The sequence below is a fragment of the Aotus nancymaae genome, unplaced genomic scaffold (assembly GCF_030222135.1).
Source record: "Aotus nancymaae isolate 86718 unplaced genomic scaffold, 86718_ANA_hifiasm-v0.15.2.pri h1tg000040l, whole genome shotgun sequence".
NCBI classification, from domain to species: Eukaryota; Metazoa; Chordata; class Mammalia; order Primates; family Aotidae; genus Aotus; species Aotus nancymaae.
The window spans coordinates 2,183,642-2,190,250 of NW_026988454.1; the positions used below are offsets into that span (position 1 = coordinate 2,183,642).

The following is a 6,609-nucleotide window of genomic DNA, read 5'->3' on the forward strand; positions in this document are numbered from 1 at the left end:
TTCTGTAATTATGCTTCATAGTAAACAACTGTTAAACTTTGAGGGCATTTAGTTGATTTAAAAAAATCTATACAATGAGTTTCTTGTAAATCACTTAGAAAAGAAAGGAAATGGAATTATTCCTTTTTAATGTGTGTGATGCCCTCTCACATGATAAGCAGACTGAATAAAGTGCCCTTAGTAGAAAAGAGAATTTTACTACCGCTAACCTGAAACCTCACCCCATCCTCCACAAAACTTTTTTTAAATTTGTTTTGTTTTCTTTCAGTCTTCTGACAATGCAGTATCTTTCTTCTAAGGTTATTCCCTGAGCCTTCATCTCTGTGTTTGAGAATTGACAACATTTAAATTCCTCTTCATACTCAAAGCTGGGATCAGTGTATCTCTCTCATTGACCCTTGTTTACAGAAGCCTCTGTGATCCCGAGCAGTGCACACATTATCTCAGATACTGCAAAACCTTGAACTTGGCCCATTTCTGAGTGACATAGTTTGGATGTCCCCTCCAAATCTCATGTTGAGATGTAATCCTCAGTGTTGGATGTAGGGACTGGTGGGAGGTGTCTGGGTCACGGGAGTGGATTCCTCATGAATGGCTTGGTACCATCCTCCCAGCATGAGTGAGTTCTTGTGAGAGCTGGTTTTTAGAAGCATGTGGCACCTCCCACTCATCCTCTCTTTTGCGTCTGCTCTGGCCATGTGAGATGTGCTCACACTTTGCCTTCCACATGATTAGAAGCTTCTTGGGGCTTCTCCAGAAGCCAAGCAGATGTGAACACCATGCTTCCTGTACAGACTACAGAGTCGTGAGCCAATTAAACCTCTTTTCTCTATAAATTACTTAGCTTCAGGTACTTCTTTATGGCAATATAAGAATGGGCTAACACAGAAAATTGGTACCAAGGAGTGGGATGATGCTATAAAGATACCTGAAAATGTGGAAGCAACTTTGGAATTGGTTAATGGACAGAGGATGGAGGAGTTCAGAGGGCTCAGAAGAAGAGAGAAAGATGAGGTAAAGTTTGGAACTTCTTAGAAACTGGTTAAATGATTGTGACCAAAATGCTGATAGTGATAATAACTTGGCTGTATCGTGTTCATGCCTAGGGATTTGTGGAAGTTTGAACTTAAGAGTAATGACTTAGGGTATCTGGAGGAAGAAATTTCTAAGCAATAAAGCGTTCAATATGTGACCTGACTGCTTCTAACCTGGCTGCTTCTAACAGCCTATGTGCAGATGTGGGAGCAAAGAAATGACTTAAAGTTGCAAATTATATTTAAAGGGGAAACAGAGTGTAAACATTTGGAATATTTGCAGCCTGGCCACATGACAGAGAAAGAAAAAGCATTATCAGGAGAGGAATAAAAATCATTATCAGGAGAGGCTGTGGAGCAACTACTTGCTAGAAAGATTTGCATGACTAAAAGGGAGCAAGGTACTGACAGCCAAGGTAATGGGGAAAAGGCCTCAAAGGCATTTCAGAGTTCTTCTAGACAGCCCCACCTATCACAGGCCCAGAGGCCTAGGAGGAAAGAATGGTTCTGTGGGACAATCCCAGGACCCCAATGCCCTGCACAGCCTTGGGACACTGGTCCCCACATCCTGGCTGCTCTGGCTGCTTTTACAAAGGGCACAAGTCATAAGCCTTGGTGCTTCTATGTGGTGTTAAGCCTGAAGGCACATAGAATGCAACAGTGAAGAAGGCTTGGTAGCCTCCCCTTAGACTTCAATGGAGGTATGGCAAAGTCTGGGTGCCCTGGCAGAAGTCTGCTGCAGGGGTGGAGCCCTCACAGAGAGCTTTTACTAGGGTAGGGTCAAGGGGAAATGTGTGGTTGGAGACCCGACACAGAGTCCCCACTAGGGCACTGTCTAATGGAGCTGTGGGAAAGGGGCTCTGTACTCCAGACCTCAGTATGAGAGATCCATCAGCAGCTTGCACCCGGGACCTGGAAAAGTTGCAGGCACTCAACTCCAGCTTGTGAGAGCAACTGAGGGGCTGTGCCCTGCAAAGACACAGGGATGGAGCTACCAAAGCCTTGGGAGACCATCTCTTGCACCTGTGTGCACTGGATGTGGGACATGGAGTTGAATGAGATTATTTTGGAGCTTTAATATTTAATAACTGTCCTGCTGGGTTTTAGGCTTGTGTGGGGCCTGTAGCCCTTTTCTTTTGGCTGGTTTCTACCTTTTGGAACAGGAATATTTACCCAATTCTTGTATTCCCATTGTATCTCAGAAGTAAATAACTTATTGTGATTTTATAGGCTCACAGGTGGAAGGAAATCATTTGGACTTGGAACTTTTGAGTTAAAGCTTGAATGAGTTAAGACTTTGGGGAACTATTGAGAAGAGATTATTTTGCAACGTGAGAAGGACATGAGATTATTTTACAATATGAGAAGGACCTGAAATTTGGGAGGGCAGGGGCAGAACGATATAGTTTGGATGGTCCCTCCAAATCTTATGTTGAGATGTAATCCCCAGTCTGGAGTCTGGTGGAAGGTGTTTGATGTTTCTCCTGAATGGTTTGGCTCTGTCCTCATGAGAGTGAGTGAGTTATCATGAGATCTGGTTGCTTAAAAGTGTGTGACACCTCTCCCTACCTGCTCTCTCTCTCTTGCTCCTGCTCTCATTATGTGAGATGTCTACTCCCCCTTTGCCTTCTGCTATGATTGTAAGGTTTCTGAGTCCCTCACCAGAACCCAGCAAATGCTGGCACCACACTTTCTGAAGCCTGCAGAACCATAAGCCAATTAAACCTCTTTTCTTTATAAATTACCCAGCTTCAGGTATTTCATTATAGCAATACAAGAATAGCTGAACACAGTGGGTTTCTAATCCCCTTTTGTGGATTTGCTTGTGTATCTTTCTGAATGACCTGGAATATATTCTATGGCTAATTAATGGTTTACCAGTTAGAACCACATTAATCTGTTTGATCATGCATGCAACGTGCCTGCTGAGAAACAATGTTTCAGGCTTTTAAATAGAGGGACTGACTTGTCTTACCTTTTGTCACAATGAACCACCCCTGTATGGGCTCTGGTGTTTCCTCCAGTATCTATAGCCTCTTTGAGGAATAGAGAATGAAATAACAGTCAAGGAAAAATTGTGAGGCATCTATTGTTTCAAAATATGCAATCAAAGCAAAAAGTACAAAATGCAACTTTCAGATCACTAAAGTCATTTGTGTTTCCATTGTCAAAGTGTTATAATTATAATAATTATTATTTTTTTGAGATGAAGTCTTGCTCTGTTGCCAGACTGGAGTGCAGTGGTGTAATCTCGGCTTACTGCAACCTCCACCTGCCGGGTTCAAGTGGTTCTCTTGCCTCAGCTTCCTGAGTAGCTAGGACCACAGGCACCCACCATCATGCTCAGCTAATCTTTGTATTTTTAGTAGAGATGAAGTTTCACCATGTTGGCCAGAATGGTCTCAATCTCCTGATGTTGTGATCTGCCGGCCTTGGCCTCCCAAAGTGCTGATCTGAGCCACCGCACCCAGCTATTACAATTATTTTTAAAAGTCACATTGTACTGCTTTTATAAATTCTCTCAAACTTGTTTTGAGCCCCCAGTATGTGTCAGTCACCAAGGATTAAATTATTAACAAAAAGTAAAGAAAAATAAAAATAGCTAGGCATGGTGGCCCACACCTGTAATCTCAGCATTATGAGAGGCCAAGACAGGTGGCTCATTTGATGAAACGCTATCTCTACAACAAATACAAAAATCAGCCAGGCATGGTGGCCCTCACCTGTAGTCTCATCATGGTGGATTACCTGAACCTGGGAGGCCGAGGTTGCAGTGAGCCAAGATTGCACCACCGAACTGCAGCCTGGCCGACAGAGTAAGACTCTGTCTCAGAAAAAGAAATGATGCATGTGTTCATGAAGCTCACAAGCCAATGGGCAAGGCCAATTGCTAGTCAAATAATCTTTTAAAGAAAGCTCACCTTGTAACTGTGACAAGAACAGAGCAGAGGGCCCAGCTCAGTGGTGGCTTATCACAGTAGGAGTGGTGACCACCCAAGGAGCTGTCAAAGGAACTGAAATCTGATGGATGAGCATAGCTGAGCCTTTGTTTTTCCCCAGTATCTCAGTATAAATTTAGAACTCACACCACGGATTCAGCTAATACATGCCATGACATCATTGACCACTGATCCTTTTAGAACCTTTGCACCTCACTTTGGGCTCAGTTTTCCTGATTTATTTCCCAAGCATCTTTCTGCAGATTACTAGTAGCTGTCTTGAAGGAAGATAAATAAAAACTTGAATTCATCCAGTTTCCTGTATTTCCCTAAAATGACTAAACATCCCTACAGTTTTCAGCAGAACTTTTCCCTAGTATTGCACTTCTAGAATACCTTAGAACAACGCTACTGTCCTTTTATTTTAGAGTAATGCAAACAACTTTATTTCCAATTACACAAATCAGAGGTCCCAACCCCCAGGGGATGGGCTGGTTTGGGTCTGCGGCCTGTCGGGAACTGGGCTGCACAGCAGGAGGTGAGTGGTGGGGCAAGTGAGCAAAGCTGAGCCTCACCGCCCGTCAGACCAGAAGCGGCATTAGATTCTCATAGGGACACAAACCCTATTGTGAACTGGGCATGTAAGGGATCTAGCATGCTCCTTGTGAGAATCTAGATAAAAGTAATGTGCTTGAACCATCCTAAACCATCCCTCACACTCCTGATCTGTGGAAAAATTGTCTTTCACGAAACTGGTCCCCTGGTGCCAAAAAGGTTGGGGACTGCCGACATAGATGAGGCATATCTATGGAGAAGATCCAAGCCTAACGGAAAATTGAAAAAAAAAAAAAAAAGAAATTAAAATCACTTCAAAGCTTGTAATCTATTGTTAACATTTCAGTAAACTTCCTTTCCCAAATCTCTCTTTGCACAAGTACAGACACATCAATGCCAATTGCATCTCATTTTGCAGGGCAGCTTTCTTCATGGAGTTCTTGCTGTCCCAATGCCATCAATGACCAACGTTCTCTTCATGGGTGGCTCATTTCCCTGCAGGGATGTAACCCACTGGCAGGTTGCCAGCCCCACACTGATGGACATGAATTGACTGCCAACCTTCCATCATTTCAAATAAAGCTAAGATTTAAATCTTTGCATATACACCTTTGTTCTCTTATTCGATTATCTCTTACGGGTAAATTACTAGATTCTTTTAATACTTAAATACGCGTAAAGAAGGCAATGGGTAGACCTCACTTCAATTCAGCCTAGTGAGACATTTCCACCCTCACTGCCTTCCCCAGCTGCCATGTATGATCCCTGGAGAACGTCCAGTGAAACTGAGCCATTAGCGAGGGCTGCATTTCAGATGCTGAGAAGCACGAGACACATTCTCATCCCTTGAGAAGATTAAACATCGAGCGGCCCCAGGGCCTTCTTATTAGTTGGTAACTAGTTTTCTTGTTCCTCCTCTCTTTCTGTGTTGAAGTAGATAGGGAATTTTATTTAGAGGAATGTTAGGAGAAAAAGAGGGGTTCCGGGAAGATGAGGACGTTTGAGGTGGAGATACCTGGGCATTCCAACAGGATGAGGAAGTCTCCGGCCCAGGAATTCTGCAGGCTGCCAGGCCATGGATACCCACACAGGGATGTGCTGGTGTGGCTTCTCACAGGGCTCTAGGGATTCTTGATTTAGCCTCTCTGACCACCAGACCTACGGGAGACGTTGCGTTGTGTCGGTCCCTGCAGGGGTCAATTCGTCAGTGAAATGTTAGCGATCAATTACTTCATGCCACCATTTTTCTTGCAACTCTCTCTGTCCACAGTGCTCAGCTAGGTTATTTGCCATACGGAATGCAGCCTCCTGCTGGCTTGTGCTGGTTTGAGAGGGCGTAGCTTGGAGTTCCGGAGCAGCCGCCAGAGGGAGCCCCACTTGCCTCAGAAGTCTTGCTTTACGCTGCGAGCAGCCTTAAGGTCCCGCAGAATTCATTCACCCCAGCAGGCAAGTTCCCAGGCTTTTTCCAAAGTTTAACATAAAGACACCACATTATTATTACTTTTTAGTTGCAGAATTGAATTGGAAACTTCTATTTTTTAATTGTAGTAAAAATATTTGTTTTACAGAAAGGAGTTGCGTACAAAAATTGGTTTTCCAATGTGTGATGAAGACAGACTGAGTTTGCTGAATTGTACTCTGCTGAAGTATGTGACGTGACTCTGTTTCTCAGATTCCTTGAAGTTTATCCAGTATTTTCTAGTGGGATTGCATCAGAGTTCTAGTGCTGACTCGGTGCAGACCTTGGTCAGAATAACTGGGGCTATTTTTTGTTATGTTACTGGTTAAGAGCAGCCCTACAGCTGTTGTTATTTAATAGTTTGGTTTCATATTTATAAACCACTGACCTTCTGCGAGTGACAATGCCTGTTCTGCCTGTATTCTGAATCTCCGCCTCTGTGGGGCGGTTGGTGGCCTCCACTGTACAGTGCAGTGTCCTCGACGCAGAGGTGAGAGCGACACACGGTCTTTGGCACGACTGGAGGTTAGTGGCTTGCAAAGGTCGGATAAAGCCTCCAGGCCTGGCGCCGTTTGTGTTGCTTCCAGTTTTGAGTAATTATGATAATGTTGCCATAAACATG

General features: G+C 43.9%; 1 non-coding gene across 1 annotated transcript; it reads right to left on the minus strand.

Moving 5' to 3' along the window:
* Positions 1 to 4,092: 4,092 nt before the first annotated feature.
* LOC135268573 (small nucleolar RNA SNORD45) lies at positions 4,093 to 4,160 on the minus strand. Its single transcript, XR_010336877.1, has one exon. It is a non-coding gene; the product is annotated as a small nucleolar RNA SNORD45 (small nucleolar RNA).
* Between the last annotated feature and the right edge of the window lie 2,449 nt (positions 4,161 to 6,609).